The 12,303-nt window shown below is 39.8% G+C and overlaps 1 protein-coding gene across 14 annotated transcripts in view; it reads right to left on the reverse strand.

The window, feature by feature from the left end:
• The window catches only part of MEF2A (myocyte enhancer factor 2A), a 178,455-nt gene that overhangs the window by 106,269 nt on the left and 59,883 nt on the right, over nt 1-12,303 (reverse strand). For 2 of the 14 annotated variants that reach the window (XR_012330249.1, XR_012330248.1), the window contains exon 1: nt 1-12,303. This exon is cut by the window's right edge and continues 23,107 nt beyond it. The exons of 11 other annotated variants lie outside the window; for them this stretch is intronic. The gene's annotated coding sequence lies outside the window, so the exon portion shown is untranslated. One more of the 14 variants, XM_073801343.1, reaches the window with a different exon arrangement.

The following is a 12,303-nucleotide window of genomic DNA, read 5'->3' on the forward strand; positions in this document are numbered from 1 at the left end:
CTGCTAGTGTTGGAGGGTCTCCTGCAGAGGCAGGGTGTGGCTGTTTCTCACCGTGAGGACAAGGGCACTGGCAGCAGAAGTTCTGGGAAATACTCCTTGGCGTGAGCCCTCCCAGAGTTCGCCATTAGCCCCACCAAAGAGCCCAGGTAGGCTCCAGTGTTGGGTCGCCTCAGGCCAAACAACCAACAGGAAGGGAACCCAGCCACACCCATCAGCAGACAAGTGGATTAAAGTTTTACTGAGCTCTGCCTACAAGAACAACAGCCAGCTCTACCCACCACAAGTCCATCAGGAAACTTGCACAAGCCTCTCAGCCTCATCCACCAGAGAGGGCAGACAGCAAAAACAAGAAGAACTACAATCCTGCAGCCTGTGGAACAAAAACCACACTCACAGAAAGATAGACAAGATGAAAAGGCAGAGAGCTAGGTACCAGATGAAGGAACAAGAAAAAGCCACAGAAAAACAACTAAATTAAGTGGAGACTGGCAACCTTCCAGAAAAAGAATGTAGAATAATGACAGTGAAGATGATCCAGGGCCTCGGAAAAAGAACGGAGGCAAAGATCGAAACAACGCAAGAAATGTTTAACAAAGACGTAGAAGAATTAAAGAACAAACAGAGATGAACAATACAGTAACAGAAATGAAAACTATACTAGAAGGACTCAACAGCTGAATAACTGAGGCAAAAGAATGGATAAGTGACCTGGAAGGCACAATGGTGGAGTTCACTGCTGTGGAACAGAATAAAGAAAAACGAATGAAAAGAAATGAAGACAGCCTAAGAGAACTCTGGGACAACATTAAATACAACAACATTCTCATTATAGGAGTCCCAGAAGGACAAGAGAGAGAGAAAGGACCAGAGATAATATTTGAAGAGATAATAGTGGAAAACTTCCCTAAAATGGGAAAGGAAATAGCCACCCAAGTCCAGGAAGCGCAGAGAATCCCATACAGGATAAACCAAAGAAGAAACAAGCTGAGACACACAGTAATCAAATTGGCAGATATTAAGTACAAAGAAAACTTACTGAAAGCAGCAAGAGAAAAAAGACAAATAACATACAAGGGAACTCCCACAAGGTTAACAGCTGATTTCTCAGCAGAAACTCTACAAGCCAGAAGGGAGTGGCATGACATATTTAAAGTGATGAAAGGGAAGAAACTACAACCAAGATTACCCAGCAAGGATCTCATTTACATTCGATGGAGAAATCAAAAGCTTTACAGACAAGCAAAAGCTAAGAGAATTCAGCACCACCAAACCACCTCTACAACACATGCTAAATTAGGAACTTCTCTAAGTGGGAAACACAAAAGAAGAAAGGAACCTACAAAAACAAACCCAAAACAATTAAGAAAAAGGTCATAGAACATACATATCAATAATTACCTTAAACGTGAATGGATTAAATGCTCCAACCAAAAGACACAGGCTTGCTGAATGGATACAAAAACAAGACCCATATATATGCTGTCTACAACAGACCCACTTCAGACCTAGGGACACATACAGACTGAAAGCAAGGAGATGGAAAAAGATATTCTATGCAAATGGAAATCAAAAGAAAGCTGGAGTAGCAATACTAATATCAGATAAAATAGACTTTAAAATAAAGAAAATTACAAGAGACGAGGAAGAACACTACATAATGATCAAGGGATCAATCCAAGAATAAGATACAACAATTATAAACATATATGCACCCAACACAAGAGCACCTCAATACATAGGACAACTGCTAACAGCTATAAAAGAGGCAATCGACAGTAACACAATAATAGTGTGGGACTTTAACACCTCACTTACACAAATGAACAGATCATCAAAAATAAAAATAAATAAGGAAAAAGAAGCTTTAAATGACAAAATAGACCAGACAAATTTAATTGATATTTATAGGACATTCCATCCAAAAACAGCAGATTAAACTTTCCTCGCAAATGCACACGGAACATTCTCCAGGATAGATCACATCTTGGGTCACAAATGAAGCCTCTGTAAACTTAAGGTAACTGAAATCATATCAAGCATCTTTTCTCACCACAATGCTATGAGATTAGAAATCAATTACAGGAAAAAAAAACATAAAAAACGCAAACACATGGAGGCTAAACAATACGTTACTAAATAACCAAGAGATCACTGAAGAAATCAAAGAGGAAATAAAAAAATACACAGAGACAAATGACAATGAAAATATGATGATCCAAAACGTATGGGATGCAGCAAAAGCAGTTCTAAGAGGGAAGTTTATAGCAATAGAAGCGTATCTCAAAAAATAAGAAAAATCTCAAATAAACAATCTAACCTTACACCTAAAGAGACTAGAGAAAGAAGAACCAATAAAACCCAAAGTTAGGAGAAGGAAAGAAATCATAAAGATCAGAGCACAAACAAATGAAATAGAAACAAAGAAAGCAACAGCAAAGATGAATAAAACTAAAAGCTGGTTCTTTGAGAAGATAAACAAAACTGATAAACATTAGCCAGACTCATCAAGAAAAAGAGGGAGAGGACCCAAATCAATAACATTAGAAATGAAAAAGAAGAAGTTACAACACACACCGCAGAAATACAAAGCATCCTAAGACACTACGACAAGCAACTCTATGCCAATACAATGGAAAACCTGGAAGAAATGGACAAATTCTTAGAAAGGTATGTATAACCTTCCAAGACTGAACCAGGAAGCAACAGAAAATATGGACACACCAATCACAAGTAATGAAATTGAACCTGTGATTTAAAATCTTCCAACAAACAAAAGTCCAGGACCAGATGGCTTCACAGGTGAATTCTATCAAACATTTAGAGAAAAGCTGAAACCCATCCTTCTCAGTATTCCAAAAATTGCAGAGGAAGGAACACTCCCAAACTCATTCTATGAGGTCACCATCACCCTGATACCAAAACCAGACAAAGATACTACAAAAAAGGAAAATTACAAACCAATATCACTGATGAACATAGATGCAAAAATCCTCAACAAAATACTAGCAAACAGAATCCAACAACATATTAAAAGGATCATACACCCTGATCAAGTGGGATTTATCCCAGGGATGCAAAGATTCTTCAATATACGCAAATGAATCAATGTGATACACAATATGAACAAATTGAACAATAAAAACCATATGATCATCTCAATAGATGCAAAACAAGCTACGGACAAAATTCAACACCCATTTATGATAAAAACTCTCCAGAAATGGGCACAGAGGGAACCTACTTCAACATAATAAAGGCCATATATGACAAACCCACAGCAAACATCATTCTAAATGGTGAAAAACTGAAAGCATTTCCTCTAAGATCAGGAACAAGACAAGGATGTCCACTCTCACCACTTTTATTCAACATACTTTTGGAAGTCCTAGGCATGGCAAACAGAGAAGAAAAAGAAATAAAAGGAATACAAATTGTAAAAGAAAAAGTAAAACTGTCACTGTTTCCAGATAACCTGATACTATACAGAGAGAATCCTAAAGATGTCACCAAAAAGCTACTAGAGCTAATCAATGAATTTGGTAAAGTTGCAAGATACCAAATTAATGCACAGAAATCTCTGGCATTCCTATACACTGATGATGAAACCTGAAAGAGAAATTAAGGAAAAACTCCCACTTACCACTGCAACAAAAAGAATAAAATACCTAGGAATTAACCTACCTAGGGAGACAAAAGACCTGTATGCAGAAAACTATAAGACATTGATGAAAGAAATTAAAGATGATACTAACAGATGGAGAGATATACAATGTTCTTAGACTGGAACAATCAGTATTGTGAAAATGACTATACTACCCAAAGCAATCTATAGATTCAATGTAACCCCTATCAAATTACCAATAGCATTGTTTACAGAACTAGAAGAAAACCTCTTAAAATTTGTATGGAGACACAAGATCCCAAATAGCCGAAGCAGTCTTGATGGAAAAAAATGGAGCTGGAGGAATCAGACTCCCTGACTTCAGACTATACAAAAAAGCTACAGTAATCAAGAAAATATGGTACTGGCACAAAAACAGAAATACAGATCTATGGAACAGAAAGCCCAGAAATAAACCCATGCACGTATGGTCAACTGATCTATGACAAACGAGGCAAAGATATACAATGGAGAAATGACAGTCTCTTCAATAAGGGAAAACTGGACAGCTACATGTAAAAATGAAATTAGAACACTCCCTAACACCATACACTAAAATAAACTAAAAATGGATTAGAGACCTATGTAAAACCAGACACTATAAAACTCTTAGAGGACATAAATCACAGCATGATCTTTTTTGATCCACCTCCTAGAGTAATGGTAATAAAAATAAACAAATGGGACCTAATGAAACTTCAAAGCTTTTGCACAGCAAAGGAAACCATAAACAAGACGAAAAGACAACCATCAGAATGGGAGAAAATATTTGCAGATGAATCATCGGACAAAGGATTAATCTCCAAAATATATAAACAGCTCATGCAGCTCAATATTAAAAAAACAAACAACCCAATCCAAAAATGGGGGAAAGACCTAAATAGATATTTCTCCAAAGAAGACATACAGATGGCCAAGAGGCACATGAAAAGCTGCACAGCATCACTAACTATTAGAGAATGCCAAATCAAAACTACAATGAGGTATCACCTCACACCAGTTAGAATGGGCATCATCAGAAAATCTACAAACAACAAATGCTGGAGAGGGTGTGGAGAAAAGGGAACCCTCTTGCACTGCTGGTGGGAATGTAAATTGATGCAGCCACTATGGAGAACAGTATGGAGGTTACTTAAAGAACTAAAAATAGAATTACGATATGACCCAGCAATCCCACTACTGGGCATATACCCAGAGAAAATGATAATTCAAAAGGACACATGCATCAGCTCAGTGCTTTGTGACCACCTAGAGGGGTGGGATAGGGACAGTTGGAGGGAGGGAGATGCAAGAGGGAAGAGATATGGGGATATATGTATATGTATGACTGATTCATTTTGTTATAAAGCGGAAACTAACAAACCATTGCAAAGCAAATATACTCCAATAAAGATGTTAAAAAAAAAAAAAGACACATGCACCCCAATGTTCATTGCAGCACTATTTACAATAGCCAGGTCATGGAAGCAACCTAAATGGCCATCGACACATGAATGGATAAAGAAGATGTGGGAACGCTGGCAGAAGACCTCAGACCTCCCAAAAGGCAAAAAACTCCCCACGTACCCGGGTAGGGCAAAAGAAAAAACTGAGACGAAAATATAGGGATGGGACCTGCACCTATGGGAGGGAGCTGAGAAGGAGGAAAGATTTCCACACAATAGGAAGCCCTTTGGCAGGCAGAGACTGCAGGTGGCAGAGCGGGGGAAGCTTCAGAGCCACGGAGGAGAGCGCAGCAACAGGGGTGCGGAGGGCAAAGCGGAGAGATTCCCGCACAGAGGATCGGTGCCGACGGGCACTCACCAGACCGAGAGGCTTGTCTGCTCACCCGCCGGGGTGGGTGAGGGCTGAGGGCTGAGGCTCAGGCTTCAGTCGGAGCGCAGGGAGAGGACTGGCAGCGTGAACACACAGCCTTAAGTGGTTAGTGCACCACGGCTAGCCAGGAGGGAGTCTGGGAAAAAGTATGGACCTGCCGAAGAGGCAAGAGACTTTTTCTTCTCTGTTTCCTGGTGCGTAAGGAGAGGGGATTAAAAGCAATGCTTAAAGGAGCTCCAGTGACTGGCGCGTCCAGAGACGAGCACGAGCCATGGCTAACAGCGCGGACCCCAGAGACGGGCATAAGACGCTAAGGCAGCGGTTGCCGCCAACAACAAGCCTGTGTGCGAGCACAGGTCACTATCCACACCTCCCCTCCCGAGAGCCTGTGCAGCCCGCCGCTGCCAGAGTCCCGTGACCCATGGACAACTTCCCCAGCAGAACGCACGGTGCGCCTCAGGCTGGTGAAGCGTCACGCCGGCCTCTGACGCTGCAGGCTCGCCCCGCTTCCGCACCCCTCCCTCACTCCGGCCTGAGTGACCCAGAGTCCCAGAAGCAGCTGCTCATTTAACCCCGTCCTGTCTGAGCGAAGAACAGACGCCCAAAGGCGACCTACATGGAGGGGCGGGGCCAAATCCAAAGCTGAACCCAGGGAGCTGTGGGAACAAAGAAGAGAAAGGGAAATTTCTCCCAGCAGCCTCAGAGGCAGCGGATTAAATCTCCACAATCAACTCGATGGACCCTGCATCTGCGTAATACCTGAATAGACAACAAATCATCCCAAATTGAGGAGGTGGACTTCAAGAGCAAGATCTATGATTTTTTCCCCTTTTCCTCTTTTTGTGAGTGTGTATGTGTATGCTTCTGTGTGAGGTTTTGTCTGCATAGCTTTGCTTTCACCATTTGTCCTAGGGTTCTGTCCATCCTTTTTTAATTTTTTTTTTTTTTTTTTTTTTTTGCGGTATGCGGGCCTCTCACTGTTATGGCATCTCCCGTTGCGGAGCACAGGCTCCGGACGCGCAGGCTCAACGGCAATGGCTCACGGGCCCAGCCGCTCCACGGCACGTGGGATCCTCCCAGACCGGGGCACGAACCCGTGTCCCCTGCATCGGCAGGCGGACTCTCAACCACTGCGCCATCAGGGAAGCCCAGTCCATCCTTTTTTATTTTTTTTTCTTATTAATTATTTTTCATTTTAATAACTATATATTTTACATTATTTTATTCCCTTCCTTCTTTCCTTTTTTTCTTTCTACTTTTTCCTCCCTTTTGTTCTCAGCCATGTGGATGAAAGGCTCTTGGTGCTCCAGCCAGTAGTCAGTGCTGTGCCTCTGAGGTGAGAGAGCCAAATTCAGGACACTAGTCCACAAGAGACCTCCCAGCTCCATGTAATATCAAACGGTGAAAATCTACCAGGGATCTCCATCTCAACGCCAAGACCCAGCTTCACTCAATGACCAGCAAGATACAGGGCTGGACACCCTGTGCCAAATGACTAGCAAAACAGGTACACATCCCCATCCGTTAGCAGAGAGGCTGCCTATAATCATAATAAGGCCACAGACACCCCAAAACACACCACCAGATGTGAACCTGCCCACCAGAAAGACAAGATATAGCCTCATCCACCAGAACACAGGCACTAGTCCACCAGGAAGCCTACACAACCCACTGAAACAACCTTAGCCACTGGGGACAGACACCAGAAACAAGGGGAACTACGAACCTGCAGCATGAAAAAAGAGACTCCAAACACAGTAAGATACACAAAATAAGAAGACAGAAAAACACACAGCAGATGAAGGAGCAAGGTAAAAACCCACAGGACCTAACAAATGAAGAGGAAATAGGCAGTCTACCTGAAAAAGAATTCAGAATAATGATAGGAAAGATGATCCAAAATCTTGGAAACAGAATTCAGAAAATGCAAGAAACATTTAACAAGGACCTAGAAGAACTAAAGATGAAACAAGCAACGATGAACAACACAATAAATAAAATTAAAAATACTCTAGATGGGATCAATAGCAGAATAACTGAGGCAGACGAACGGGTAGGTGACATGGAAGATAAAATAATGGAAATAACTACTGCAGAGCAGAATAAAGAAAAAAGAACGAAAAGAACTGAGGACAGTCTCAGAGACCTCTAGGACAACAATAAATGCACCAACATTTGAATTATAGGGGTTCCAGAAGAAAAAGAGAAAAAGAAAGGGACTGAGAAAATATTTGAAGAGATTATAGTTGAAAACTTCCCTAATATGGGAAAGGAAATAAGACTTAAGTCCAGGAAGCACAGAGAGTCCCATACAGGATAAATCCAAGGAGAAACACGCCAAGACACATACTAATCAAACTGTCAAAAATTAAATACACGGAAAACATATTGAAAGCAGCAAGGGAAAAAACAACAAATAACAAACAAGGGAATCCCCATAGGTTAACAGCTGATCTTTCAGCAGAAACTCTGCAAGCCAGAAGGGAGTGGCAGGACATATTTAAAGTGATGAAGGAGAAAAACCTGCAACCAAGATTACTCTACCCAGCAAGGATCTCATTCAGATTTGATGGAGAAATTAAAACTTTTACAGACAAGAAAAGGCTAGGAGAGTTCAGCACCATCAACCAGCTTTACAACAAATGCTAAAGGAACTTCTCTAGGCAAGAAACACAAGAGAAGGAAAAGACCTACACTAACAAACCCAAAACAATTAAGAAAATGGGAATAGGAACACACATATCGATAATTACCTTAAATTACCTTAAATGTAAATGGATTAAATGCTCCCACCAAAAGACACAGATTGGCTGAATGGATACAAAAACAAGACCAATATATATGCTGTCTACAAGAGACCCACTTCAGACCTAGAGACACATACAGACTGAAAGTAAGGGGATGGAAAAAGATAATCCATGCAAATGGAAACCAAACGAAAGCTGGAGTAGCAATTCTCATATCAGACAAAACAGACTTTAAAATAAAGACTATTAGAAGAGACAAGGAAGGACACTACATAATGATCAAGGGATCAATCAAAGAAGAAGATATAACAATTGCAAATACTTATGCACCCAACATAGGAGCACCTCAATGCACAAGGCAAATACTAACAGCCATAAATGGGGAAATTGACAGTAACACATTCATAGTAGGGGACTTTAACACCCCACTTTCACCAATGGACAGATCATCCAAAATGAAAATAAAGAAGGAAACACAAGCTTTAAATGATACATTAAACAACATGGACTTAATTGATATCTATAGGATATTCCATCCAAAAACAACAGAATACACATTTTTCTCAAGTGCTCATGGAACATTCTCCAGGATAGATCATATCTTGGGTCACAAACGAAGCCTCCATAAATTTAAGAAAACTGAAATTGTATCAAGTACCTTTTCCGACCACAACACTATGAGACTAGATATCAATTACAGGAAAAGATCTGTAAAAAATACAAACACATGGAGGCTAAACAATACACTACTTAATAACGAAGTGATCACTGAAGAAATCAAAGAGGAAATAAAAAAATACCTAGAAACAAATGACAATGGAGACACAACGACCCAAAATCTATGGGATGCAGCAAAAGCAGTTCTAAGAGGGAAGTTTATAGCAATACAATCCTACCTTAAGAAACAGGAAACATCTTGAATAAACAACCTAACCTTGCACCTTAAGCAATTAGAGAAAGAAGAACAAAAGAACCCCAAAGTTAGCAGAAGGAAAGAAATCATAAAAATCAAATCAGAAATAAAGAAATGAAGGAAACGATAGCAAAGATCAATAAAACTAAAAGCTGGTTCTTTGAAAAGATAAACAAAATTGATAAACCATTAGCCAGACTCATCAAGAAAAATAAGGGAGAAGACTCAATAGTATTACAAATGAAAAAGGAGAAGTAACAACTGACACTGCAGAAATACAAAAGATCATGAGAGATTACTACAAGCAACTACATGCCAATAATTGGACAACCTGGAAGAAATGGACAAATTCTTACAAAAGCACAACCTGCCAAGACTGAATCAGGAAGAAATAGAAAATATGAACAGACACATCACAAGCACTGAAATTGAAACTGTGATTAAAAATCTTCCAACACACAAAAGCCCAGGACCAGATGGCTTCACAGGTGAATTCTATCAAACATTTAGAGAAGAGCTAACACCTGTCCTTCTCAAACTCTTCCAAAATATAGCAGAGGGAGGAACACTCCCAAACTCATTCTACAAGGCCACCATCACCTTGATACCAAAACCAGACAAGGATGTCACAAAGAAAGAAAACCCCAGGCCAGTATCACTGATGAACATGGATGCAAAAATCCTCAACAAAATACTAGCAAACAGAATCCAACAGCACATTAAAAGGATCATACACCATGATCAAGTGCGGTTTATTCCAGGAATGCAAGGATTCTTCAATATACGCAAATCAATCAACGTGATACACCATATTAACAAATTGAAGAAGAAAAACCATATGATCATCTCAATAGATGCAGAGAAAGCTTTCGACAAAATTCAACACCCATTTATGATAAAAAAAAAAACCGTGCAGAAAGTAGGCACAGAAGGAACTTTCCTCAACATAATAAAGGCCATATATGTAACAAACCCACAGCTAACATCGTCCTCAATGGTGAAAAACTGGAAGCATTTCCACTACAATCAGGAACAATACAAGGTTGCCCACGCTCACCACTATTATTCAACATACTTTTGGAATTTTTAGCCACAGCAATCAGAGAAGAAAAAGAAATTAAAGGAATCCATATTGGAAAAGAAGTAAAGCTGTCACTGTTTGCAGATGACATGATACTATACACAGAGAATTCCAAAGATACTACCAGAAAACTACCAGAGCTAATCAATGAATTTGGTAAAGTAGCAGGATACAAAATTAATGCACAGAAATCTCTGGCATTCCTATACACTAATGATGAAAAATCTTAAAGTGAAATTAAGAAAACACTCCCATTTACCACTGCAACAAAGAGAATAAAATAATTAGGAATAAACCTACCTAAGGAGACAAAAGACCTGTATGCAGAAAATTATAAGACACTGATGAAAGAAATTAAAGATGATACAAATAGGTGGAGAGATATACCATGTTCTTGGATTGGAAGAATCAACATGAAAATGACTCTACTACCCAAAGCAATCTACAGATTCAATGCAATCCGTATGAAACTACCACTGGCATTTTTCACAGAACTAAAACAAAAAATTTCACAATTTGTATGGAAACACAAAAGACCCCAAATAGCCAAAGCAGTCTTGAGAACGAAAAACGGAGCTGGAGGAATCAGGTTCCCTGACTTCAGACTATACTACAAAGCTACAGTATCAAGACAGCATGGTACTGGCACAAAAACAGAAAGATAGATCAATGGAACAGGATAGAAGGCCCAGAGATAAACCCACGCACATATTGTCACCTTATCTTTGATAAAAGAGGCAGGAATATACAGTGGAGACAGGACAGCCTCTTCAATAAGTGGTGCTGAGAAAACTGTACAGCTACATGTAAAAGTATGAGATTAGATCACTCCCTAATGCCATACAGAACAATAAACTCAAAATGGATTAAAGACCTAAATGTAAGGCCAGAAACTATCATACTCTTAGAGGAAAACATAGGCAGAACACTCTATGACATAAATCACAGCAAGATCATTTTTGACCCACCTCCCAGAGAAATGCAAATAAAACAAAAATTAACAAATGGGACCTAATGAAACTTCAAACAAACAGCAAAAGAAACCATAAACAAGACCAAAAGACAACCCTCAGAATGGGAGAAAATATTTGCAAATGAAGCAACTGACAAAGGATTAATCTCCAAAATTTACAAGCAGCTCATGCAGATCAATAATAAAACAACAAACAACCCAATCCAAAAATGGGCAGAAGACCTAAATAGACATTTCTCCAAAGAAGATATACAGACTGCCAACAAACACATGAAAGAATGCTCAACATCATTTATCATTAGAGAAATGCAAATCAAAACTACAATGAGATATCATCTCACACCAGTCAGAATGGCCATCATCAAAAAATCTAGAAACAATAAATGCTGGAGAGGGTGTGGAGAAAAGGGAACACTCTTGCACTGCTGGTGGAAATGTGAATTGGTTTAGCCACTATGGAGAACAGTATGGAGATTCCTTAAAAAACTAAAAATAGAACTACCATATGACCCAGCAATCCCACTACTGGGCATATACCCTGAGAAAACCATAACTCAAAAAGAGTCATGTACCAAAATGTTCATTGCAGCTCTATTTACAATAGCCAGGACATGGAAGCAACCTAAGTGTCGATCATCGAATGAATGGATAAAGATGTGACACATATATACAATGGAATATTACCCAGCCATAAAAAGAAACGAAATTGCGTTATTTGTAGTGAGGTAGATGGACCCAGAGTCTGTCATACAGAGTGAAGTAAGGCAGAAAGAGAAAACAAATACCGTATGCTAACACATATATATGGAATCTAAGAAAAAAAAATGTCATGAAGAACCTAGGGGTAAGATGGAAATAAAGACACAGACCTACTAGAGAACGGACTTGAGGATATGGGGAGTGGGAAGGGTAAGCTGTGACAAAGTGAGAGAGTGGCATGGACTCTCTTTGGTAGTGGCATACACTACCAAACATAAAGTAGAGAGCTAGTGGGAAGCAGCCACAGAGCACTCAGCTCGGTGCTGTGTGACAACCTATAGGGGTGGGATAGAGAGGGTGGCAGGGAGGGAGACGCAAGCGGGAAGAGATATGGGAACATATGTATAACTGATT

Source organism: Tursiops truncatus, chromosome 2, assembly GCF_011762595.2.
Source record: "Tursiops truncatus isolate mTurTru1 chromosome 2, mTurTru1.mat.Y, whole genome shotgun sequence".
In the NCBI taxonomy this organism is placed as follows: Eukaryota; Metazoa; Chordata; class Mammalia; order Artiodactyla; family Delphinidae; genus Tursiops; species Tursiops truncatus.